The sequence below is a fragment of the Cavia porcellus genome, unplaced genomic scaffold (genome assembly GCF_034190915.1).
Source record: "Cavia porcellus strain 051 isolate PalLab524CR breed Dunkin Hartley unplaced genomic scaffold, mCavPor4.1 scaffold_10, whole genome shotgun sequence".
Classification (NCBI taxonomy): domain Eukaryota; kingdom Metazoa; phylum Chordata; class Mammalia; order Rodentia; family Caviidae; genus Cavia; species Cavia porcellus.
In genome coordinates, this window is record NW_026947493.1 from 78,816,800 (window position 1) to 78,844,244 (window position 27,445).

Genomic DNA, 27,445 nt, shown 5'->3' on the forward strand with positions numbered 1-27,445 from the left:
TACTGTTTATTTTTTTTAAATTCTGTATTATTTCTACCTTTTTTCTGTTTTTTTCTTTAAATAAAATTTTAAAAATATACAGAAAAAGTAGAAGACAAAATTTCCCACATCATTTACCAAAAATTGTACCCTGTTTAAGAGAAGGTAAAAATTAAAAGCCAGCTGTGTTCTATGTGCATGAAGCAGGACTAATTCTAACACAGTAATTCCTACACCTCGCAGTATCTCCAGAAAGCAAAGTTTATCACCGTTCCTAGTTGCTATAAAGACATTCTGGCCTTTGATAGCTGTGCAGTCAGTTAGCTGTGTCACAGTGATCCATTTGAATGCAAATGTGATAATCCAGCTTGTTCATTAGATATCAAGAATTAAGGAAAATATATCAAACATATTTAAGTGCATATTTATTAGTATTTAATGAATAACCAAGTTCACATATGAATGATTGATATGATCCAAAGAAAACCCAGAACCACAGTAGTAAGCACCAGGCCACTCCGAGTAATTATCTATGCTAATTACCTTGGTGCATTCATGCTCATTTCAACACAAGTGCAAAGTGGGGGGCCAGCAGCACGCGTTGGGGAGAGGGAGCTGAAACCTGTGGGCAGTGTGACGCACACCTACCTCCGCATGCAGCAAAGATCAAGACTCAAGACAGTGAGCGAAAAGATAAATTCTTCACGACAAAGAAAACCAAAACAATCTCTTTGCCTGAACTCTCGACAGGAAAAAAACTGAAAACCACATTCTTTTCATTCATGTGGCTCTTGATGTTAGTTACAATTGTCCCATAAAATGGTACCCATGTGCTCTTAGTGTTAAGAAAGATCTTAGACAAGTTAGCATAACTTTCTTGGAAGGTGTGGGAAAACAAAATTAAACAATTAAACAAAATTAAACTGGAAGGAAGAAGGTTCACACAACACAAACAGCAGTTTCTCTTATGCACACTTTAATTCTCTCTCTCTCTCTCTCTCTCTCTCTCTCTCTCTCTCTCTCTCCCACTCAAGATCAGTTCACACAATCAGCTAAATAAATAATGTATCTATAAATAGTGGAAGCTAGAAGACCAAAGAGCAGAATTAGAACTTCAAGAGTTTGAAATGTATACAACTGAAAGGTAAATAAATTTATTTAAAATACTAAGAAAAACATGTGGAATAGAATATGTAATTTGAAAAGAATATACAGAATAGAACTAAAGTGTAGAAAATAAATATTAAAATGCAAAGCGAATGGCTACATTAAATAGCACACTTTACCCAGCTAAAAGGGAATTATAAATTCAATATATTAGAAGACAAAAAACAGGAAAATGTGCAGGTGCAACAAAAAGAGATAAAGAATAGCATATATAATAAAAACATATATATATATATTATATATATGATAAAATGAGAAGAGAGAACATATATAAAGTTCTAGAGAAACAAAATATCTCTCTACAATGATAGTAAAATGTTTTGCATTAATAGTAGTATAAAAGTTTTAAATCATGAACATCAAGAAAAAAGTCTAAAAATTGTTAAATGAATGAAATCCTATAATTAGACATATCAAAATGAAACTAAGGAAAATTGAAAATCAGGGAATACCTCTGTATGCAGAAAACAAGCAAGTTAACATGAAATAATTGTGAACCAAAAAGCTCACACCCAGTAAAAGCATTGCTGAAGATTTAGAGTAAAAAACCTAACATCTCAACACAGATTAAGTTTTCCACCACAAACTCATGTGCAATGATATTACAGGATTTATGTCGGTAAATAATAAAACATCCTAAGAAAGAAATGGAACTAAAGACATGATGAGGATAAATTCTGTAAATAAAACTTTGAGGGATTATGGGAAGTAGAGGAAAAGCACGGAGAGTGAAGAGTTAGAGACAGGGTTGCGTCTCTAACTCTGGGTGAAGAATAAAGATGTTCATTCACCCATCAAGAGAGTATGAAATATGAATGCCTGTAGTTTCCAGAGAAACAGAACCAACTCAAAAATGTTTGCATATATGTGTGAACAAGAGAGAGAGACAGAGACAGAGACAGAGAAGACAGAGAGATTCTAAGGAATTGGCTCACATGATTATAGCAATTGCAGATGCTTGGAAGGTTCCAGATCTCTTGGGATAGATCACCCCAGCTCGAGACTGAAGTACAAACTGCAGTTTGAATTCAAACGCAATCTACTGGCTAAATTCCTTTTCGTTCCGGGAAAATCAGTCCTTTTGTTCTATTGAAACATTCAACAGATTATACAAGGCCCAGAAGCATTACGAAAGGCAGTCTCCTTTATCAAAATCCACAGATCTATGTTCTGCTCACATTCCACTAAATAACCTCACAGAAATATCCAGCTTAATGTCTGATCAACTATCCGAGCACCATGACCAACTGAAACCTACAACTGGAGATACAAACCAACACCAAGCCTACAATATTATCTATCTCAACGCCCAAACTTTTAAAGGAAACAACAAAGGAACACAATGTTAATGCTAGGAGGGACCAGGGTATCATGGAGAGATGCCAGAGGAGTGACAGAATTGGAGCGTGATAGGAAGAGGCCTTGTAGCAGCCTCTGGGATGCACAGTTAGACCTTAGAGCAGGATCTGCAGGATGATTAAGAGCAAGTTACTCTCACAGGTGTTCGCTGGGCCACTGTGTTCCCTCTGCTTGGATAAGATTGCTTGAACTAGGTCAATATGTGTCACACAACACACTCATCCTCTCCTGGCACTGTCCCCGGACCAAAATGCCTACATTTTTCTTCTATATCTTTGTGCTCATATTGTGAGTTAAGTGACTGCAGAAGTCTCAGCTCACTACTGCTTACTCTGAAGCTCTCTCGTGCTGAAGTATCAGCCTCTCTGGGTCCTTTTGGAGCTAACTAAAGTCCTCCCTCCAAACACTCTTTCATATTCTACATAGTCACAGTTGCACATTGTGGAACTGTGAAAGACCATAATTTGAAAACGCACAAATATAAACCTAAATGTAGAGCCAGGCATAGGGGTGTAAACCTGTAATTCTAGCTCTTAGGAGGCTGAGGCAGGAGAACTGCCAGAGGTTCAAGGCCAGCCTGAATTATATAGCCAAACCTTGTCTCAGAGATTAAAAACAGAAAAATCCCTAAATGTTGGAAATATACCTATAAATTGACTCCCTGGTTAAAAATGGAAATTCACTTAGAATTTTCTATCTAGCAACATAGTAATGAATAAAGTAATCTGAAAACCCTTTCCTCAAACACACAACCAGGTCCTGAATAAAACATATTTTTATTGTAGCTCCATACTTTCAAAAGAAACCTCCTAGGGCCACCCACACACATTCCATTTCAAAAAAGCAAATTTGAGTTCAAAATGGTTAGCAGTAAACACACTTGAAAGAAAGAGAGCTCAAAGGGTAAAAGACTCAGCGAGTTCTACAAAAGAAAAATAAGCAGAGGTGAGGGGCACAGTGAAAAAGCAAAAATTAGGACTTCTATTTTAGGCCAAGATTCTTGGAAGGAAAATTAATTGATACCAGGTTGTCAGCGCTTCTCCCCATCATGCAGGGGGGGAAATACACATTGAAGTCAACCAAGTAGGAGCTCCAAAGTCCAGTTCCTTGGAACAAGGTTTTTGAACATTGAGCAATATGAGCAGGAGGGTGTTTCCTAAGGAGAAGAAATTATACAGCATGAGGCCTGTAAAACAGCCTTAGTCTGGCGTCAGAAAGAGCACTGTAGGCCATGGTTCAGGAGGAGGAATCCGAATAGACCCTATAGACCCACTAAGTTAGTGAGGCGTGGATGGATTTGGAAGTGCCTGAGAGAGCTTTTGAATTACTGCAACTGAATATCAGAATTAAGGGAAATCAAAGAGCAAATTAGCTCCAGAAATCTACAGTTCCAAGAATATATTCTGGAATCTGAAATGCCTAGACGTTGTCTGTTATCTGGAAACATTCCATTTCAAAGCGGTGAGGACAGAGGAGTCTATCTGAACCTTGGTGGTATGTAAGAGGCGCACCTTCACAGTTCAGTTGCATGACTAGGCTGGTTCTGCAGCAAAGGCTATCCCAGACTGACTTTCATCACAGATCAGCCAAAGTTCAAAAGGAAAAGTTAAGGCAAATATAATTTAACCAACTGCCAAAATAAATCCCCAAACTCCTTAAAGTAAAACAGTAAAATCTAGCATAGACACAAAAAATACAGTATCTAAATACCAATAAAATGATGAGACATGTGAAGAATAATTTGCCCTTCTGTCTTCCTGAAAGAGTTACATCCTCATGTACAGTAATACAGGCATATCCTTATTTACAGCGGCATAATTCACAGCAGCTAAATTTTTAAAACAGCCCATACGCCTGTCAATAGATGAATGAACAAGAAAATGAGGTATTATATACAATGCAATGCTATACTACGATTAAGAAAGATAAACTCCAGGCATTTGTAGATAAATGGATGCACCTCAAAAGCATAATAGCAAGAGAAATAGTTCAGACACAAGTTTAATTATCGTGTGGATCCTTTTATGTGAGAAACTCAAAGTGTAAATGAAGGACAAAATAAAAGATAGTGGAAAGCAGGGACATAGATCTTTCTCAAGGAGGAAGGGGCGGAGAGACGGAGGAAGAGGGCAGGGGAAGGAAGAGGGAAGGGAGTTTTAAAAGTGGGGGATCTGAGGAAAGAAATAGAAATAGAGCTTTTGCAAATGGGAAGGGAAATAAGAGCTGGAGAGAGCAGGGGATCGGAGGGGAGGGGGCAAAAAAACCCACAGAAGAGGTGTTAGCGCAATTCACAAACTTCACTTGATAAGTGTAATCATTACATACTGCAAACATGAATAATAAAAAATTTAAAATTGGATAAGCCCAAAGAGATCCAAAATGACAAATAATATAATTTCACACAAGAATTAAACAACTGTTCCTACAAATATACTTAAAGATTTCCTATAAATATATTTAGAGTATACTTAAATATACTTAAACAAAGTGAGAAGTGACACAATGTGTTTAAAAGAACTAAATGAAGCTGGTGAACAGCACCACCTCAGAGGCGCCCTGTCAGTGGGTGGACTGGCAGCAGGCTTCCCACTGCAGAAGGAAATAGCACAGGCAGAGCGCACTGCCCGGGCAAAAGGAAACCAAACACAGAACACAAGAGACAGAGAACCACAACACCTGCGAGAAGAACACTTCAAAACGAGACCAAGAGACTGGTATACAACAAAATGCAAAGCAGTCTTGAGTCAAGGGATAAAAAACAAAAAGCTTTTATGACGAATAATGCACAAAATCTCCAAAGTCCGCAAAATGTATAAAACCAGACTTTCAAAAACTTCAGTGATATATATGTGTGTACATATAATACACAACATATATACAAGATAGACAGCTATATGACTAATAACTATATTACATATCAGTTCAGATATAGATAGATAGATAGATAGATAGAGATATAGATAGATAATGTAGGTAACTATCCTACTAATCTCTGTTAGTTCATCAAAAAGAACAGTTCATGCTTTCATTGTTCAATTGTTTGATTGTTTTTATGCCTATATTTTATAATCTGGACAACTACTTTGAACAAAATGATACACAATCTATTAACCAGTGTTCATCTCCTATTACTTTGAAATTCTATATCATTGTTTTTATTCGGGGTATTTTTATCTTTAAAAAAATTCAGTGAAAGAAAAGCAGAACAAAGAGAAATCACCTTAAGGCACTTCACAATGACCTCACCAAATCTGACAATGACCTACTTCATGTGCTATCAGAGGAAAAATAGATATCACAGAGGATCCAGGGAAATGATGACACTGATTTCTGTCTGGAAAAAAAAAAAGGAAAGCTGGAACATACGTGTATGCACAATTTCATGGCTCTCATAGGGAAAAATCCAAACTGGAATTTTGTGTGTTGAATGCATCTTTCTTTAAAAACATGGATATGGAAAGCAATTCTAAAAAAGAAAAGCAGAGAGAATTGCAACCAAAAAAAAAAAAAAAAGCCACAGAAAATTCTTCCAGCTGAAGGAAATGAACAACAGTTGGGAACTATTATATGCAAATGAAAATACCAGAAATAATATCACCACATACACAACAGCTTTCTTTATTTCAATTGTAAAATTTCTTTTAAAATGTGGCAATATTTTGCAGAATTTATATCATAAATAGAATAAAATATTCAAAAAGTATAGTATCAATTATGGGAAAGAGAAATCAAAATTCTGCATATTATAGTATTTCATTGCAAATGAGATGATATATAATTTAATTTGAAGATAAGTTCTTATAGGAAAAACTACATAGAGTAAAACCTAGAGCCACCAGGAAAAAAGAAATGAAAAAGCCAGAAAGTCAAATAAATAATGTAAGAAAGAACACAAAATACTAAAAGTACCAAAAATATCATTTAAAAATAAGGAAATACAGAAAATTTTAAATAGTATCATCACCCACACTAACGTTGATATTTATAGAACAGTACACCATACAGTAGATGATAACCTATTCATATAAAATGTAGTAAGTTTACTAAATTAGAAAGACCCTACAGTACAACCTCGAAAAATTGATAAAGGATGAAATCATACAGAATGGGTTCTTGAATCATATAGCATTAAATTAAAAATCAATATGAAAAATTTATTTGAAAAATTATCATAATAGATAATTTTATGAATGAATTAACAGCTTCCATTTTAAAAACAGTGCTAATAGTGTAATGAGAATAATCAGAAAATATTCTGAGTTAACTGTAAAAAGCAGCTCATGTCCATATGTGATATGTATATAACTAAAGCTTTACTGAAGCAGAAGTTAGGTAATAACAAACATAATTATAAATGAATGAAATAGATAATAATAAAGAAATGTTAAATGGTTTTTAATTTACATGAATCATTATTATTAAAACCCAGCTAGACTGATTTTTTAAAAAAGGCATATTCTTAGACATATTTTAGTACATGTCTACTGTATAGAATGATTATATTTATCATGGAAAGATCACACACATATATATAACACATTTTAATTACATTTACTTTCCCGTGTCTTCCTCCAACACCAAATCTCCTTCCTATTTGCAATGACCTATTTCTTATTATCTATGTTGTATTTTGTCCTTTATGTATTCTTTGAGTTTCTCATACAAGAGAAATGATGTATCATTTAAGCTGTGGTGTCTGATTCATTTTACTTAATATTAAAGGGTCAAAGTGCATCCATTTTCCTAGAAGTGACTTAAATCTGTTGTTATTTATAGTACAGTAGTATTTCACTGTGTATAAATATCACTTTATCTTTTCCCACTCCTCTATTGATGGCCATAGAGCCAATTCCCAGGTTTCGTTATTACGAGTTGTATTGTTATAAACGTAGGTATGCATGTGTCACTGTGATAGGATGTCTTTAACTCTTTGGGAAAGTTACCTAGCAGTGGATTACCTAGGTTGAATGGAATGTCTACTCTTAGCTTTTGGAAGTATCTCCACATTAATTTTCATGGTAATTACTCAAAATATATCCCGACTAACAATATAGAAAGGATCATTTTTGCTCTGCTGCCTTGCCAGAATTTGTTATTATCTGACTTCTTGATAAAAGTCAGTCTTCCTGAAGATGGAGTCTTTGTCATTTGTAGGAATCTTAGACATTTGTAGGTAAAAGGATGCACCTTGAGACCATCATGTTAAGGGAAATGAATCAGACATATAAACTTAAATTCCCTACAGTTGCTCTTCTATGAGAAACATAATACATTAATAAAGAGCAAAATAAAAGATCATATGAAACGAGGATCCTTTACCAAGTTAGGAGGAGAAAAAGATTGTGGGAGGGGAAAGGAGGGATGGCAAAGGAAACAAATTAAAGGAATTCAAGGAAAGATCATCTTTATTATAGAAAGTCTTTATTTCTGCATCCACTTGAAAGATAATTGTGCAGGACATATTAATCTGATTTGAAAGCTTATTTCTTTTAGGTCTTGAAACATCATTCCAAGCTCTCTGGCCAGTAATTTTGTGTTGAGTAATCTGCTGTAGCTCCTGTGGGTTTATCTTTACAAGTGATTTGTTGTTCTTGTCTAACAGCATTTTAGAGTCTACCTCTGTGCTGGACTTCAGCGCTTTTGACTATCATATGGAGACGTTCTTTCCTCGTTTTTGGTATTTGGGTTTCTGTCCTCGGAATATTTTCTGTTATGCTTTTGGTGAGCAGATTTCTATGCCTCCTGTGCTATCTTTTATCTTTCTCCGATCTGCAGTTAGTCTTCTTTGTGTCAGCTAGCAGCTGCTAGTTACTGAATCTGTTTACCTCGATGTCTTGTTGTTTTTAAGGTATCTCTGAGTATGTGGTCACTACATCATCCCTCCTGCCAGTTCTGAGACTGTCTCCTCCCGCTGGTCACTTCTGCTGGCCAGACCTTCAACAGAGTATTTTACTCTTGGATTTATGTCTGGTGATTTTCAAGGTCTAATTCTTGATAAACTGATCATTAACATTTGGAAATACTTCGTTTTTATCTGTACATTCTTTATGTTCACTCACTCTACTGTGTTTTAGGTTCATTATCTATGTTATCTTTGAGTTCCGAGTACCTGGTTGATCAGCTTTTTGTTTCTTCTCCCATCATTTTGTGCAGTTAATTTTCTCCACGGCCTTTGGATCGGCTTTGGGGGAGCTGAGAGTTTGGGGAGGAACTGTGTTGCCTTTTTTCTCATTTTTGTATTTTTTTGTTGTTGTGTTTGCTGCTGCTGCTGTGCCCAGGGTTGAAGGTTTCCAGTTACAGTGAAAAGACTGTTACTAATATAGAGATCTCTTTAGTTAACTTTTGCATGATGTGACGTTGGTTCTGTTTTGGTATTTACCTCCCTCTTTGACCTACTTAGATGAATAACGTTAGACCTTCTCCCTCTGTTGCAAGGAGAGAATCCTTACCCCTTAAATCGATGTCAACAGATCCAACCTCGCATCGGGCATGTACATTAAAATTTAAAATTTGCTTTAACAATTTCACCTTTTTATCAACGCCCCCTACAGGAGATGCAAGAAAAAAGGAAGAGATGAAGGGGTTAAGTCAGAAAAAAGAGAGAAAGATATGACAAATACCAATAGATGAAAAACCATTAGGAAAGCAGAGTCTATTTGAATTATTTTTATAGTTGGAGTAAAGAGCTAGTATTAAGGCGATTTCAGGGAATATTTGTGAGTAGAAGAAGGGTGTACAGACAAGGAAATCTCATTAGAATTTCAGGGAATCTGTGAAAATGTCAGATCCTGTTGATACGTTAACAGTCAGCTCACATTTGGATTCTCTGTACACAGTTTCGGTGTGGCTTGCCCTGAGTGCCTATGAAAGTTCCTGCTTGGGTTAAAGCAGTACTTACTTAGCACCTAGTCTCCCTTGCACTCTGAATAAGACACCTTCAGGAGAAGAGAGAGGAAATAAAGGGATAAAAAGAGGTGAAGGAAGAGAAGAAAAGAGAAAGAAGAAGCAACAATAACAAAATGCTGTGCAGTTGCAAATATTCAAAATGAAGAGAAATCTAAGTGTAAACTAAGGACAGGTCACAGGCGGGAAAGGCTGAGCTGTACAATGGGCAGAAGCATCCCTGGGCTGGCTCTCTCCCGTGTCCATCCTACTCTGAGTGTTGAAGTGACCTCTCTCCCCAGCCTTCCCACCCCACGGCACACTGTGTCACCGCAGGTCTCCGCAGAGTCGCCCCTTTGCACCTGCCCGGCTGCCCCCTGGTTGAATTCTGTGGCTTCACTGCGCCAGGCACACTCTGGAGTATTTTAAGATCCTCCTGTATTTTAAGATCCTCCTGCTTAGTAAATTCCATGCGTGGTGAGTGAATTGTCATTACCCTGGTCTCTAATGTTCTGCTGATTTTTACTGGGTCATTGTGGATCACTCTCCCTGGTACTTGACTCTCCAACCCCAGAATCCCTCCTCACGGCCTCAGGGCTCTTTGGGCTTAGCAACCCCTGCAGGAGTTGTTTGGGGCTCCAGAGCAGGTGCCCAACACTGGGCTGTGGTAGTCGGCAGGATTTTCCGGGGACACCACATTCTCAGTGATTACAGAAGACAGGGAGAGCGCTTATTCTTGGTCTGCTCTGGTCTCTTACCTGCCCAGGGTCTTGCTGTACACAGATACTAAATGCTCGGGTAGCCCTGGGGCCACCACCTTGTCAGTGCTCAGATCTGGGTCCCTAAGCAGGGTTGTGCATCTGTCTTCAGCCTCCCCAGGGTCCCACTGGTGTCCTCTCAAACTCTACTCACCAGGCATCGTTCAGTTCTCTGACACTCTCAGCTCCCAATACTGCATTCACTGGGCTCCCCTTTCCACAGGAGAGAGCAGAAAGGAGCCTTTTCTAGTGACCTGAGCTCTCCTTGGCTCACACTTCAATGTGCTAAGTTCTCTCCCAAGTCGCAGGGCTCCCAGGATGAGGAGGGAGGCTGTGGTCCAGCAGTGGTGCTGGGTTCGCATCCAGTGCCTGTCCTGTCTGCTTGCCTCCCCCACAGCTCGCTTTTCTGCTCCTGATTCAGCACATTGAGTTTCCCAGCGTTCATCTGAGAGTCTCACTCTTTGTGTTTAAAATCAACAGATTATATAGATTATCAAAAATATTTAACATGAAACCTCAAGAGACAGCTACCCAAAAGAAATTATAGAGAAAAGTAAAGTAATATTCAGGAAAAACCAAAATTCCAGATTGATATGAGATGGGAATCAAATGCTGCCATCTGAGGAACACTCTCAGAGATCAGTTGAATGCCCACTGTAACTAGGAACAAGGATGGGATTTTATATACGTGGCACCTAAATGTCCAGCTGTGAAGATGGGAACTGAGGTCTGAGAAGGGCTGAGAAGCTCATGCACTTAAGACCTAAGAGCACAGTGTGGCTCAGGGTTGAATAAATAATTAAATACATTGTGCTTGAAAAAAAACCAGGTCTCTCTCCACTCTCAATGCTGGAAAAGAAAGTTACAAATGGGGAAAGACACTAGATGTACCAGTATAAAACTGTGCTTTTCTATGTGTGCACAGAGAGACAGAGACATACACAAGTGTGTACACACGCACATGTGTGAGTGTGTTGCAGCACTGACAGCTTTTTCCTGAAGACATGAACAGCATCCCTACAGCAATATGTGCCTTTAGCATTTATATCTCTGTTTCTACATGGCATTCCACATGAAGGGAACTCACGCTCCGAGGAAAACCATCTGACCCTAGGGCTGAACTAAGAAAGCACATTACCTTGTACTAAGCATGCAGTACCAGAAAGTAAGACAGTGTTCACAATATGACAAGAACCCATTAAAAGGCCCCGTGAGCACACTTGAAGGTTATCAAGGTTTCTATCTCAGAGGTTCCTGAGAGGCTCGTGTACTGAAGGTTTGGTCCCAACATTTACACACAGGCTCTCTGGGTAGGATCTGCACTATGAGGACTTTGGGTTAATGGATTTATCTATTTATGGATTCATAGTTTAATTGTTTGGGGGAGACTTTTGTTATAAAAGCAAGCTCTCTTTTTGCTTCTTGGCCACCGTGAGGGAGGCAGATTCCACTCCGGTTACTTTCTGTGCCCATGATTCTCTTCCTCCTCAGAGGGGCAAAAGCAACCCGGGAACCTTCCCCTGACATCTCCTGGAAGCCTTAGCTGAACCGCCCTCATCCCGCTTTACAGTCAGTTGTCTGAGGAATTTTGAAGACATGAGGGAAAGCTAATGCAAGGCATTCTCAAAGGTCAAATCTTGGACAATCTGAGCAACAGAATAACTAATGATAGTGATGGATGATTTCTCAGTGGCATAAATACTGAATGGGTATATCTATCATGCTTATTCCCCACTGAGCAGGGGTTCATAACCTGCCCTCTCTTTGATTTGCATTGGTAAACCTTCGCTGACTTTTTTTTTTTTAAGCCAGTCAAATTTAACAGTGGGGGGCTGTTTCGCTGACTTTTTAACAGAGAACTTGGTGTCTTACGGCACTTGTGGAAATTGCTCGAGTGCAGGCCATCACTGTGTTTCGTCTCATAATGTAATAACCTACTCTCCACTAAAATGAAATTTTCAGGGGCTAACTATTGTCTTGTCCTCAAAATCTGGCCCAAAGCAAATTTACTACAGAGCAAATAGTCACTGAGTAATGAGCAAATGGAGGTTTTAAAAAAAGAAAGAAAGTACCACATGATAAGTTTAGTAACTATTAATAAAATTACTTATAAATTATAAGTAATAAAATTAATTATAATTTATAAGTAATAAGATTACTTATAAATACACAAGGGCTGCTTTTGATTTTCAGTTTGCACAGTTTGATTTTTATTTTTGCAAGACTAAAATAAAACCACTACCCACAAGCACAAAGTAAAAAATATTGAAGAAAATAAAAATGCCAAATGACATTTTCCAATAAATTAGAAAATTCTAGTATTGATTTAATTAAACACTGACCTTCCTCTAAGTTTAATGGTTGGTAATATGTTGACTCACATATTCTTTAAAACCTACAACTGAAAAATAGCTAAAAATTTTAAGAATGGATTTTAAAAGCTGATTTACAACTTAGGAAATCAATTACAATTTTTCCAGAAAATAGTTTACAAAATATTTTAATTATTGTCTCATGAAAAATTAGGGAATTTGCATCATTTTAATAAATGTATAAAAATCACTTAATAAATGTTAATTTCATCTAATCCTTCATTCTGCTACCAGCTATGACTTTGTAACCAGACTGTCTGGATAATTACATCAGGAAACAGAGATGTCTCACATTAAGTTAAGAAATCACTTTGATATTCAGCTGAGAACTCAAAATTACTTTAGAACTTTCTTAGATGCTCTAATTGCAGTAATTTAAGTATAAGAATAAATTTATAAATAAGGTCCATAGAGGACAGAGCTTTATTTCTCGAAGGTTCTCCCTGCTGTGGTTCACTACACTCCTTACCTGGATTACCAGCCCATAGGTTCATTTTCAGAACGTAACTACTGTCATCCCTGGAAAACACAGGGCTGCCTGGAGGACAGGAAAATTCAGCCAACAGGATTGGAAACAGAGTTCTCAGTTGTGAAGATTTTGTTGCGGAAGAAAGGTGGACGCTCTCCCTTCTGGTTAGCAAAGCAAATTAGAATAGTGTTGAAACTGTATCTACCTTGTCACCCGCTGGCAGGACACCTTTTGATAGGACTTTCTGTTCTTCCTATTTCTTGGCAGCCTCTTCCTTGGGGAGGTCTGGAAATAATGGAACTTTCAAGACTAAATAACGAAGGCTGGCAGAGCTTCTGTGGTTCTTTAAAGATCTAAATCATATGTTTGTATCAAGTCCTTTAAAGTAAACTTGAAGCAATTGGTGGAAGCTTGATATACAACTGCTTAGCAAAAGAAGTCAGTTTTTGTCAGAGCTCTTTGTGACTGCAGTTTCATCTAGAAAAATGGGGGTTTCGGTGTTTGGTTAAATGCATCCCGTTACCTTTAATATGATGTATCACACGTTAGGTAAGAAAAGATAAAGGATTGGTACCCATCATTGGACCCAGATGCACGGTTTTTAAGTAGGGGTGAGGACCTGCATGTATCTGGATTCGTTCCATCCCTTGCAGGCCTGATTTTAAAAATCTCTCCCTGAGTCAGAGAGAACTCTGTGCCTGACTCCAAGAAAACTCCTGAATACATTTCTACAGGGCAAAGGGCAAGTGGGGAAGGGTCTCTTATTTTCCAGTGTCCGAGTGATTCCTACAGTGTTCCCAAATTCATGTTCTTATGGCACTCATACTTATTTATTGCTGCCACTTTTCTAAGACAAAAGATTTAAGTAATGTCATTTTCTGAGGACTATGAGAGCTTCATTAAAGGTTGTGGGCAGTAGTTTTATTTTAATCTTGCAAAAATAAAAATCAAACTATGCAAACTGAAAATCAAAAGCAGTATGCTGAGTACAAAAACCTTTCATGAAAAAATATGTATTGAATGAGTCCCCTTATAAGCACTTTTATAACAGGCAAAATTAATCAGTGGTTAAGTATTTACAAAGATTTTTGAGTAGCAATGAAATGTGTGTTTTGATTTATTTTTAATTGTCTTCATTTGCAAATTCATCTAATGTTATGGCTAATACTCAAAAAGATGCCTTTTAGCAGATAAACATATTTCTCAGCTAAAAGATAAATCATTTTAATTGAAACTGTTAAAATACTTTTATTGCAGTAAAATGCATTTAGTATAAAGTATACCTTTGTAATCATTTTAAAGTATGCCAGTGAATGATATTAAGTATATTCACACTTTCGTACAAACAATTCCAGTATCTAACTCCAGAACAAAGGAAAATCCTATAGCAATTAGCATGGCTTCTTTGCAATGATTTGGTTATTGATTGGATAACTTTTTGATGTGCCTCCTATGTGCTGCCCCAGGGGTTAGGGGAAGAGCTGCATCTAAATCCAAGACCACAAGCCAAGTCCTTCCCTCTGAGTGACTCTGTCACTGCCTTGCCCCAAGGATGAGGGCCATGAGCAGAACGTACAGAAACAGGCAGCAAAGAATAACACTGGCATCATAAAATTGACTTATTTGTTTTCTAGCAATGCATTTTAAAACAGCTCCTTTAGAAGGCAAATTTTACAGACTCAGACATTCATGAAAAGTGTTCAGTTGCCTTTGAAAGAGAAGCTTTGAACTTTTGTGACAAATGACTTAGTGGCATCAGCAAAGGAAAGGGAATCGGGAACTTTTGATTCTATTCCTGTATACTGGTGGCTTCCTGTGTCAGTTTAAGCAAATCACTTACTGTTTGCTGGGTTAATTTTGGAGGGCGCTTATTTCTCAGAATGAGTAAATCAGCTAATTAGCCTCCATGAGATTGATGTAAAGACTATATACGTTGCGGAGTTTTATGCAACAAACTGAATAACCTAGTTTCTGGATGACTAAGCGTCTCAGCGTCTCTCCACATGACCTTTGCGCTTGGCCTCATCGGCATCCATGTAAATCAGGCTCAAAAGAGCAACAGTTAGCAAATACTGGCCATAATCACAAGCAAACTCAATTTCACACTTATTTTTCAATGAGAGAAGGAATGATCACATTGCAAGCACTTTCTGGTACAAGGGTCGGAGAAATAGCTTTACACACATCCACATACACGAACGACAAACACATTCTTCTTGAGATTTTTCAGCTTAGTTCTAACTGCCAGAGTCAGTTTCTCCTTGACAAACTAAGCTTCCCCGATGTTTCTTCCTCTGGGCTACTCAAGCTCAGGCCATCTATTTGTCCACTTCTGCTTCCCTTTGATGTAGTTGTCTATAGTGTCTTTGTAGGACAACCAGGAGTTATACAAAAAAATTTTAATTAAAACTGACTACTATCTTCACTGTAAATGCTGTTAGTTTTAAGGTAAAATATTACACAGCATAGGAAAAATGGACTGAAAATGTATTCAAACAATATTAATAGATAAATAGTAATGCAACCGTAACTATACATATACATTTATACAATATATATGTATAAATGCACACAGATATATCATGTGATATTTGATATAATACACTCATATAATTCAGAAAAATATACAGTAGAGTTTCTACTCACACCGCAGCCTAGTGGAGTGGAGCCTTTGGAGGGGTGTACCCATGTGTAGGGATGACAGAGTCCTGGCTTTGGAGTCTCTATCAGATACCAAAGAGGGCAAAGAGCAGAAAGAAAGATAGCATCTGCTCTATTTCAGTAGCAAAAGCGCTGAGTGCTAATGATAAAGCCAGGGAGATAAAGCCCTAGGAGGAGCAGAACACAGAGCTCTAGAAGCTCTTCCAGGCAATTTACTGTAAAGATTTGGATTCATGCGAAGGACACAGGCTAAAACCAACAGAATGGTGGATCTGTCTTATAGTTTTTAAAAGACGCTGTGCTGTGGGGAGAAGGCAAGAAGCTGGGAGACAAAATAGAAGGTGATACCAGTAATTCAGAGCAGGTAGTGGTGGTTTGGTTTTGGATAAAGTCAGGAGAATGAGAGGCGGCCAGCTTCTGTATACACTTCACGCTGTCACAGCAATGGGCAAAATGTGCAAGAAGCAGGATGATAAAGTGGCATGCGGTAGGAGGCCATTTGGGTAACCAAAGGGAAAATGAGAAGCTACTGAGAAGGGGTTACATCTGGGTAAAAACCGGCATTGGGAATCAAGGGAGAGGACAGAAGGGTTTTACTTTTATTTATGTTGTTCAGGTAAACGATCTTTTTATCATTAACATTCAAAACTTTGAATAACCAACATTCAACAAACAAGAAATGTGATCCTCAAACACACATTCTATCAAAAAAAGGATTCAAAAATTTTTTGCTACAGGTCACAATATTTGAAAGTATATATTTAAATTACATGAGTATAATTTGGGTTTTTTTTTCCATGAAAGACCAGAGTGCATTCAAGCTAAAAAGAACAACATCATAAATAATCATATTAGATGCTTTCAACAACCCACTTACATGATATTTATTTAGTAGAACTTTTTTTATTCTTTCAATACATTATTGAGTATTTTATTATAGGCACAGAATTACATTAAAGACCAAGGAGAAAATTAGATGAAAGGAGAAAATGAACGTAACAAGCTCAATGGAATAATACACAGTTGCAGACTATCCCTGTTTTGGAAACAAGAATATTGAACTGAATGCCAAGGACAAGGAGCAAAACTCAGAAGCCACTGTTGTACTATAGTCAACATTTTGAAGTCTTATTTGCTTATTGTGTCCAGTCTGGGAATCCCAAAGTACAGATACAAAATTATGCAGACTTTTCACAAAATAACCACAATGACAGAACATGAGAAAGCCATGTTTAGGAGAAAAGGCCACAGAAACGAAATTATTTTGCACACCAAAGGGGATATGAGTGATGATTTCACACTGACCTTTAAAATAACTAAAGAGTTTAGAGATCCTGGCTATCTATTCTCTACCTCAGCTGAGAAGAGAATAATAAGAAAATAATTTGAAGTTGAACATCAGCTTAGACACAAGTAACAAGCACAAGCTGCTGGCCACCGGTATGAAGCCACGGCATCTCTTTCTCAGGAGGCTTGCTCTTTTAAAAGAAGATCAATTTTCATCGGCTTAAATGACTTTCCAAATCCCCTTCATCCTTCTGATTCTCTCTCTGGAGAGCGAGATTCCTTGACCTAGCTTAGCAATCCATTCCTAAGCCAAATAGCCTTCAAGGTCAGGAAGCTTTCTAGTATAATTCACCTAAATAGATCCGGCTTCAACCTGAATCCATTTCCTCCCGCTCTGTTCCGAGTGGAAAGAAGGAAACATTTGTCACAGAGCTCCACTTCAGAACATTTCAAATAATCCAAGTCAGTAATTTCACACTCTACCCGTTCTTTCTCCATCTTAAATGCCTTCAGGTCCATGAATAGATCACGTATATTTCTCCCCTTTTAATTTGGTTCATTAATGCTTCAACCACAGCACCTCAGTTTACAGAAGTGAATCGAATCTCTTCTAGAATCTCTCTGTTCTTCGTGCCTCTTCTGCATAAGCACATGTTTTGATTAAGAAGCTGTATCTTCAAAGATATGACAGGGAAACACTTTGCTAAGCCTTCAAAATGGTGTCATCTGTTCATGCCTGTGGTCAGATCTTACATCGTCTCTTCTGTTTCCTAGAGCTTGTTTTTGGTTCCTGCTATATTCATCAAGGTTTTTTTCCCCTCCAAATGCCAAAATATCCATTTTTACTAGCCTAGATCAGAACTGGAATTTAAGTCAGAGAGGCAACTGTGTTAATGGGCTTCAGTAATTGCACACAAAACTCAGAAATGAGCAGCATTTTCTCCTCTTCGTCTCTTGACTCTTCTCTCTGCACCTCAGTTCTTTTTCCCTGCAGCCAACTACAGGAAATTTTAACTCTTAGCCATCTGTTTAAACTGCTCTCTACTCTTAATTCAGTGGCCAGCCTGTTCCTAAGTGTCTCTCACCCAGACAAATGCTAATCCTCCCAGGAGCTCCAGAGCCCTGTATCTCCGGACCCTTTATCCATTTAAAATGTAAATTGCATCCTGTGCCTTTTCTGGTTGCAAACCCCTCAAAAGTCATCTCCTTTGCCTAGAGAATAAAAATCCAGATTTCTACGACACTCAAGATCCTTTCATGACCCATATCCTTTGAAATTCCCCTCTCCTTGTTCTTCATTCAGAAACCTTCACCTCTCCCTACCTGGCACAGCCTTTCCAACAACTCTGCACCGAGCACTCCCCTGCGCCAGCTGGGGTGCTTGGCCTACCAAGTGACCTTTTATTCCTGTTACTGTCTCAGAACGAAAATCAAACTGCATACTTCTGTTTACTTTCTTAGAGTTAATCATTTCTGGGAGGAGAATGGTTGCTGGGCAAAATATAAGCACTTTGAACATTGTACACTATAAAATCATTTATTTTTAAATTAGTAATTGGCTAGTTTCTCTTCCTTGCTAGCTTATAAACTCTCTGTGGGGGCAGAGCTGATTCATTTTCCACCCGTTCTATCACATACGAGGCATATTACTCAGTGTTTTCATTTCCTTTTCTAATTATCTTTTTTTTGTACCGGGAATCAAACTCACGACCTAATTATCTTTTAAAAGTGTAATTAATGCACAGTAATTTTATATGTTTATGGAATATAATTGCTTATATTTATAGTGTGATATTTCGACGTATGCATGTAAAATATAAAAAGCAAGCAAAAATAATCTCTATCATTTTAGGTACTTACCTTTCTCATTGAGAACATGCAAAATCAATGCATTGGCTTTTTTGAAATATTTAATACTCAATGAATTGCCATTTGCCGTAGATCCCTACTGTTCTGTAGACCATGCGGAGTTATGCCTCCTATCTAACTACATTTCTGTACCATGAACCATGCTATCACTCTTCCCTGGCTCTGTTTTCCTCTCCCCTTCTCTTCCCCTTTCCCAGCATCCCCCAGCACTGTTCCCATTTTTGGCTTTCTGGTAACTGAGAAGCGTTCTAATTCCATTGTGGTTTTGATTTAGGTTTACCTGATACTTCCTGGTGTTGAGTATGTTTCATATACTGTCTTGGCAATTGGTGTGTCTTATTTTTCAGAAGGCCTTTTCAGGATACTCGTTCATATATTAATTGAATCATATACTTTTTTTTTGTTTTGGTTTTGGTGTTTATTCTTGGAGTTTCTTATCTAGTTGGCATATTAGCCCCTTTCTGGATGAATAATTGAAAATGTTTATCTCTTAATTCTGTTGATTGTTTCCTTGGCTGTGCATAGCATTTTCTATTTGATACAATTTCATGTGTCATTTTTCGTTTGTTTTTATTGCCTAACATTTTGGGTTCATATCCCCCCCATAAAAAATTTCTTTTGCCCAAACCAATATTCTAACACAGTCCCTTATTTTTTCCCAAGGGTTTCATAATTTTAGGTCTTCACTTTAATTCTTTAATCCACTTAAAGTTGATTATGTTTTAATATGGAGAGAGAAAGAAGCTTCATCCTGCATCTGAATGCTATTTTTGAAGAATATTATTGAAGGGTTTTCTTTTTTCCTTCTCCAATGTATTCTAATGATTTTGTCAAAAATCAGTTGGCCAGATTTATATCTGAATTCTCTATTCTGTCAAATTGATCTATGTATCTCTATGTCAGTACCAAGGTGTTTTGGTTACCAGGACTTTGTATTGTGTTTTACACTCAGGTTTTATGATACTTCATCATTATTCTTTTTGCCAAGATAGGCAGGTTGACAGATGACTGATGGGTCTTCTTACACTATGTGACTGGAAGTTTAAGTCATCTAATATAAGCTTATCTTTTCCTTCTTGCTTTTGGTTTCCATTTGCATGATATAACTTGTTCGATCCCTTCGCCCTGTATTTGTCCTCAGAGTTCATTGTAGGTAGAAAACTACCGGCTCCTATTTGTTGTTTCTTTGTTTGTTTTTAATACAGTCAACGAGTCTAAACCTGTTACACTTACATTGAAAACTATTAACAACCGGTAAAGACATACCCCTGCCACTTTGTTATTTCTTTCTGTGGTTAGACTTGTTTTTTGATATATTCCCTGTTATTTTCTTCCTGTTTTGCTCATCTTTCTGGTTTTGTATCTGTACGGTTCAATTCTCTTGTCTTTGTATTTTCCATATCTGCTTTCTAGTGTTTTTGTACACCTGCATGTTTTCTTGATGGTTGTTATCTTCCTTTACTTCCAATGTGGGGTTTCCTTAGCATTGTTTCTAGGGCCAGTCTAATGGTGGTAAATTCCTCCAGCTTTTAAGTTCCTTCTTTATTTCTATAGGGTTGCTTTACTGGAATAGAATTCTTAGTTGCCAGTATTTTTTCAGGGCTATTGTATCATCCTGTTGTTTCTTTGTCTACAATCCTTCCTCTGAAAAGTTTGTTAGTTGAACAGGAACTCTCTTATTTGTGATGTGATATTTTTGATAATTTTAAAATTCTGTGCACCTTCTTTTGACAGTTTATAATGTGTCTCAAAAATGACTTTTGTTTTTTTGGTTGAATCTCACAGGGGTCATTTGAGCTACCCGATATTTTTCTCAGATTTTGGAAAGTTTCAGCAATTATTTCACTGAATGAGATTTGTATGTCTTTCCCCTTCCCATTTATTCTAGTACACCTATAATGCAAAATGTTTGCTCAGCTAATAGTGTCCCATAAATTTCACAGTCTTTATGAGTTCTATTTATATATTTATTTATTATTTATTTATTTATACCTGATGAGATTCTTTGTCTTCAAGCTCTCAAGCTATTTTTCTCCTGCTTGATCTAATCTGCTGTTGAACTCTTCAGTTATATTTTCTTACCTCATATTTCAAGCTTTTATGCTCCAAGATTTGTTTCTTTGCCCGTGATTTCTATTTCTTTGATAATTATGTTATTCAGAATATGAATTTTTTTTTCCTAACTTTGTTGAAAATCTGTCTGTGTTCTCTTATGTATTGTGGACTTTCCTAAATTCACCAATGTGAATTCTTTTGCTAGCAATTTTCAATTTTCCTTACTTGGAATCTGTTGCCAGAGACCATGCTCCTGGAGACACTTCCTGCTGCTTTGTTTTTGCTTATTTCTTGTGGCTTCATGTTGCTATTTATGCATCTGATAAGTCAGTTGACTCTACCAATTGTAGACCAACATAGGTCTCACAATAAAAGAATTTCTGTTAAAATGTAAGATATCATTTAGTCACGCTACAGTGGCTTTTTTCCCAGTGGATCCTCTCGAATATTGTCTTTGTGACCTCTTCAGTCAAAATCAACATCGGTGACGTCTTCAGGAATCCTCTGTTCCGGGACAGTGGTGGCAAACTTGGAGCACATGTGCCACAGCAGGCACTCAGAACCCTCCCTGCAAGGACGTCATCAGTTACATCAGTTGCTTTTTGTAAGCTAAAACCTCAGTATTCAGATTTAGTTGCCGGGTTGGCACTGTGAAAGATAAGTGGGTTTTGGCTTGTGGTTTGGACACTCGGTGTCTAAAAGGTTCCTCATCACTGCTGCAGACGGTGGGGAGGCAGGTGTCTTACACAGGACAGGTGCACAAATAGCCCCGCACAGGCCGCACCCAGCCGCACGTGTACACAGCCAGGAGTTTTCCTCAATGCCGCGTGAGTGGGTACCCACTGGCTGGACTCTGCATGGCTGGCTCATCAAGTGGCAAAGGGGTGTCCATCAGTTTTCGGCGATCATGAGCAAATAAGCAGCTGTGAGCCCTACGTGAGGGCATGGCAGTGTGCCGCACAGTGCAGAGTGGGTGCCCTCCTGGGGCCTGAGCAGGTGACTTCATGTGGACTCTAGCAGACCCGCTCAGAGAAAGCTCTCAAATGTCTTCTAGAACCCATGCTGGGGCCAGGGCGGGCTGCCTGTGTTCGCAGGGTCTTGATCAGCAAAGTCACTCAGGGCTCGGCACCTCCTCTGTTCAATGCCAACCATGCGCCAGCATGTGCCTTCCTTCACCCTGCTGAGAGTGATTTTGTTTCTCTTTGCTGGAGTCATTTTGTGTAGCAAAAAGGAAACATACAAGGGACCGCTGCCATTTTGCTCTCGTTCACTTCTAAAATGTCATGATGATGATGACGGTGATGATGGTGACGACCACACCTGCTCCACCGGTGAGTACTAATGACTAAATCCATAAAGTGCCTAACTGTGAAGTGCCTGGCACGTCAAGCATTGAATGAATGCCAGGGTACTTGCTGTTGTGCTCTCACTGTATTCCTAGCTATGCTGGGTTCCCAAGGATAATAAATGCTGGATAAACAAGGGTTATTTGATCATTATATGAAAAAATAAAGGAATGAATATATTTAGCGGCTTCCAAATCTGTAATAACAATACTTCTTATTCTTTGAAATATTCCTGAAGCTTTTTAGTGGTCAGGACTTCATGGTGTCCAAATGGATGATGTTCTAATTGTTAACCGTAATGATTATTATAAGACAGAGACATTGGGCGGTGTATGTAAACAGAGATGATGATGCTATTTGAGATGACATCACTGTAAAAAGGAGCTCTTCGGTCACAGCTCATCTGGGGACCTCAGGAAGAACACAGGAAGAACACAGGAAAGACCCAGGCCTCCTGTCTACCTTCTGAGAAACCTTTTATATCAAGGCCAAAACTGACTGGGAAGGAAAACAATAGTTCAATTAAAAACCTTAGCAATCACATCCTTTATTCCTAATAATCTTCATTCTAGATTTACCTGCACTGAGGGGAAAAAACATCAGCCTTTTTGAAGACAGATACATCAGTCCTTCTGCACTAAACCTTTCAAATGGACTTCCTAAGCAAAACTTCACGGTAATCCTACAAGATGCCTGGTCCTCCTCAAGTTACAGACCAGAAAACCAATAAACCAAAAGTGATATCCTTTCCACTTTATCATGTTACTTCTGAAAAAAAAAGTCTAGTTTGCAGAAAACAAAAGATGGCAGGAAACACAGATGGCATTCATCTTGGGTGCTTATACTTTCCTGGAATCAGAGAGATGGCCTAGAGAACTTCTAAAATACCTCTGGAGTGACTTAAATGATACAGAAAGAGAAAGGCAGATAGATGGCCCTTGTTAAGAAAGAGTGAACAAATGGCTCAGCATGGAGGTGCCATGGCGGGCTCTTACCTTTCTATCTAATTCTCATACTTTCCTATTGATCATTCGATGTGATACTGGGACACAGACTCGGAGGAAGAGGGCTTATTCCAACTAGCACACACAGAACGCAGTCCCCAAAGGGAGTTTGTCACATATGTGACGTATAGGAGAAAGAGGAATAGGGACAGGGCAGAGCTGAAAAATATCCGTGTGTATGTGTACAGAAAGACAGAGGCAAAAAAATACACATGTGTGTGTTTCCCTCCCTTTTCTCATAAATTTTCAAGATCCGTTCACCACATCACTGTGAAAAGAGGAAATAGTGAACCACATGTGTTTAAAACCTTGAGAAATGTGCATTAGAAAACAGCACCAAGATAATCCACATTCAGGTGCTCATTTAGAACGGCAGCCCTAAGGAAATTCATCTTACTGGGAATCTGTCCTTTGTCTTCTCCCGCACACAGAAAAAAAAAAAAAAATAACGCAAACTTCAGCTTTTCTCCAAATATGATTAGCAATAAAAACTTCAACAGGCGAGAGCACAGTTCTCTAGTTTTACACATCCACAGGCCCTACAGCAGAGTGAGTTGTTATAAACCAAATAACAAGTGACAGCGTGGTTTCATTCTGTGGCTTCTCTCACTAATGAGACCAACACACCTCGTAACCATAAAGAAAATGAGGAGGAAGACGAAGCTCTGTTCTCTCCCTCCCACATTACAGACTTGGAACTTGATGAGTTACTGGCGGTGGGCCGCTACCCAGTACTGGTCTCACAGCAATACACGGCTTTATCTTAAGCAGGGGACATTGCTTCTTGTCATGTTGTAGCTCCCTTCCTGTGTTCCATGGTCAGTGATGGAGAATAATAACTATCATCATCATCATCATCATCATAGCTATCATAATAATAATACGATAGATTTCTGAGGAGAATAATTGACTTGGCCAAAGAAATATGACGCTTACAGAAATGTCTTCCTGATCCTCAAATTACTGTCGCCTTGTACATTCCAAACCTCTAAAAATATTTTCAAGAGTGGAAAATTTTCAAGAGTGTCTCTAAAATTCTTTTAAAGACTTAACCAATTTTTACTCTTGGTTCTGGTCAAATTCGGGGGAAACCCGAGATTTAAATTTAGCCATGAGTGTGCTTAATCTTTTTATGCTTTATCCCTTCCGGTGTCATGGTGGCGAGGATGCTGGTTTGGAAGTGAGGTGATTAGAAGCTGACTCACAGGGGTCCTGTTGCCAGCTTTGTGCCTTCAGAAAACTGTCAACATTTTCGTCTATAAAATGAATACCAATCCATCCAGATGACATCTAAAGTTGTCCCACTCTAAGCATTCCAGTTTCAAATAGACTGGAAACTTTTGCAGAACAGTTTCTAATTTGATCTTTAGTAGTCCATCAAGTTCCAGAGTCTCCTCTCTCTCATGCCCCCCCCAAGACGTCCCCAGATGTGACTTACATTAGTTAATCATGATTACTCTCTGGATTTCTTTCAAAATAGTTATTGTCCATATAAGAAAGGTTCGAGGGTAGACAGAAATGCAGAAATAAAGATTTAAAGTATCCAGAGAACAGAGACGTAGAAGAGCCACCCTCTCCTTCATCAGCAGAACCTCCCTCCCGTGACTCCGTTCCGAAACAGAGAACAGGCCAGAAACGGGTCCCAGCAGGCCTGGTGGACACCAAGGACAACACAGCCAGTAAGGTTATGTAGATTTGTGCAGATTTGTCACCAGATGGAAAAATTAAAACTCGCCCAGGCAGCAGAGAGGTGGAGCTGCTGCTTGGACTCTGTGTACCTGTCCAAGGCCACACAACGTCTGCACAGTGCTGTGGGGGTGTGGGGCAGAGGAGGCCAGCAGGAGGCCAGGATGCCGCAGGAGATGTGGGGTGCTCATATTGGCCTTGAATACCCTCCCTGGCCTCTTCTGGTTTCTGGCTTTATTTTTGTGTTGTTTTTGGGTTTTTTTTTTTCATTATTTACCACCATGGAAAAGCCTTAAGATTTACTGATTTTGCTTCTGAACAACTTATTTATTTTGGGAGGGAAGGGCTTTTTGAGACTGGGTTTCCCTATGCAGTTCAGGCTGGACTTGAACTCATTTTGTACCCAAGGCTGGCCTCAAAGTCACAGTGATCCTCCTGCTTCAGCCTCCGGAGTGCTAGAATTACAGGCACACACCATCACACCTGGCTTCTTTTTTTTTTGACTTAGAAAAGTCACTGTGATCAACTTTTGTTTTATAAATTTCTCCTCAGATTTCCTTAATCAAAAACCTCGAGATTTGGGCTTCCAGAAAGGACGGTGTTAAATCCCAGCCTGGCCCCGACTGTGAGCACGTGTGGAATCACCCCATCTCTCTGAGCCTCCGTTTACTCAGTTTAAAAGTGAAAATCAATTCCTGACTTCGGAAGGTTTTAAGGAAAGTCTAATTTGTTAACGTCAGTGGGCTTCAGTGCCTAGTGCACAGTAAATGTTTAAAAAATAATTTCTTCATTTTTACACCTTTAGGCTCTATTATTATTAATATAATGTGTTTTTATGCTCCATTTATAATTAATATAATGCATTAAAAAGTCAAAATAATGAAACAGTGTTGCACCAAAAGAATAGAATATATTCACTGTCTTTAAGGAATTTAAAGTCGTGATGTGATATAGTAAGTGATACGATATAATTAATCAAGTAATCATGATTTCAATAAGTTAGAATTGGTTTGCTCATTACATTGCTGGAAGGAGTTAATTTGAGACATCAACTGATTTTATTGATTCTAAACAGTATCCAGTCCCAAGAATAATTCTAATTATAAGTCCTTGATGAATATTTGAATATAATGACAAATGTTTGCCTCTATAAATTTCTCTCAAATCAAGAGGCCAGAAGGCATCCAGCTGACCTCTTTTCCTGGGAGTCATCCTTCAAGACAAAGTCCCACAAACCTGGCAAGACTTCCTGGGAGAGGCTCTCTTCCTGATCCTCTATTTACAACCTCTGTGCTCCCCAACGGCTGAGCACACAGCTTTCCATGGGGAAACCAGTTAGCAATGCCGTCAGCTCGTTTTGGTCTGTGTCAGGGTAGGGTGACACAGCAGCCCTGGTCCCACAAAGGAGGGAATCGTGCTTCCACCTTCCGGACAAAAATGGCCCACAGTGACACTCTCACCTCCAATCAGGAATGGCCCTCTCACAGAGTGTCTCTAAAAGAGGAGAACAAGATGGAACATGGCACCCTGCACTCGATTCTGGACTCTGGACGTGAATGGAAAATCTGGTGAAACCTCAGTGAAGTCTGTAATCTGGTCGCTCCTGTAGTGATGTTCATTTCTTAGTTTTGACCAACTGTTATGCCCCATGTTAACATCAGAAGAGGAAAGGTGAACAATAACTCTTGTTGCTCTCTTTGGAAATTTTCTGTAAGACTAAAGTAGCTCCAAAACAAAATACACACCGAACATCAAGAAAAAGGTCCAAGATACTTGCCAGTTGATTGGGCTATGGTAACAATAGCTATGATCAGGAAACATACATATTAGTGACAAGATTTCAGAAGAGCAGGTGATTACAATGGATGTGTACAGTGCTTCCTGAGTGCCTTATCTATATTAAATCTCTCAATCTTCACAATACTTTATGAAGTGGGGATGATTTGTACATTTATTCTGCAGATGAGAAACTGAAGGTCCACATATAAGAAGTTATATATATATAAGAAGCTGCCAGATTGATCTGGAACCAACATTACCACGTTAGGCACTTTATCTTCCAAGGTTGTGTTATTAACCCTCATCATCCTGCAGCTAAGCAGTAGAACAGAATAAAAAACAAAAGGCTAAATGAGTTTCTAAGAAAGATGAACGGAAAAATAACAGTAGCAAGCGGAACCATGCATGTAAGTTAAAATAGCATCGGCAGCAACCACAGAGATGACCCTGGTGTTGGGTCCAGTTCTTCCACGTCAGAGCTGCGATCACTGCATCAAACACTCCAGGGGTTAAGCCTACATCGTCTTACCTTTAAGGGCTCGAAGGCCGTGGCTGTTCTCCAGCTGTATCTCAAGGCACATTTTTGCCACTCTAGAAGTAGTGGATGATTGTAACACCACCACACTCCAAAGCTATGGGTTTCCGGGGTGCTAAAATGAGTTGCCATGGGAACAACATTAACATAGGTATATCACTCATTAATTTAGTCGAAAAGATGAGTTGAGTAATTTGACTTTTTATTTTTTGATTTTTCTTTATCTTTTGATTTTTT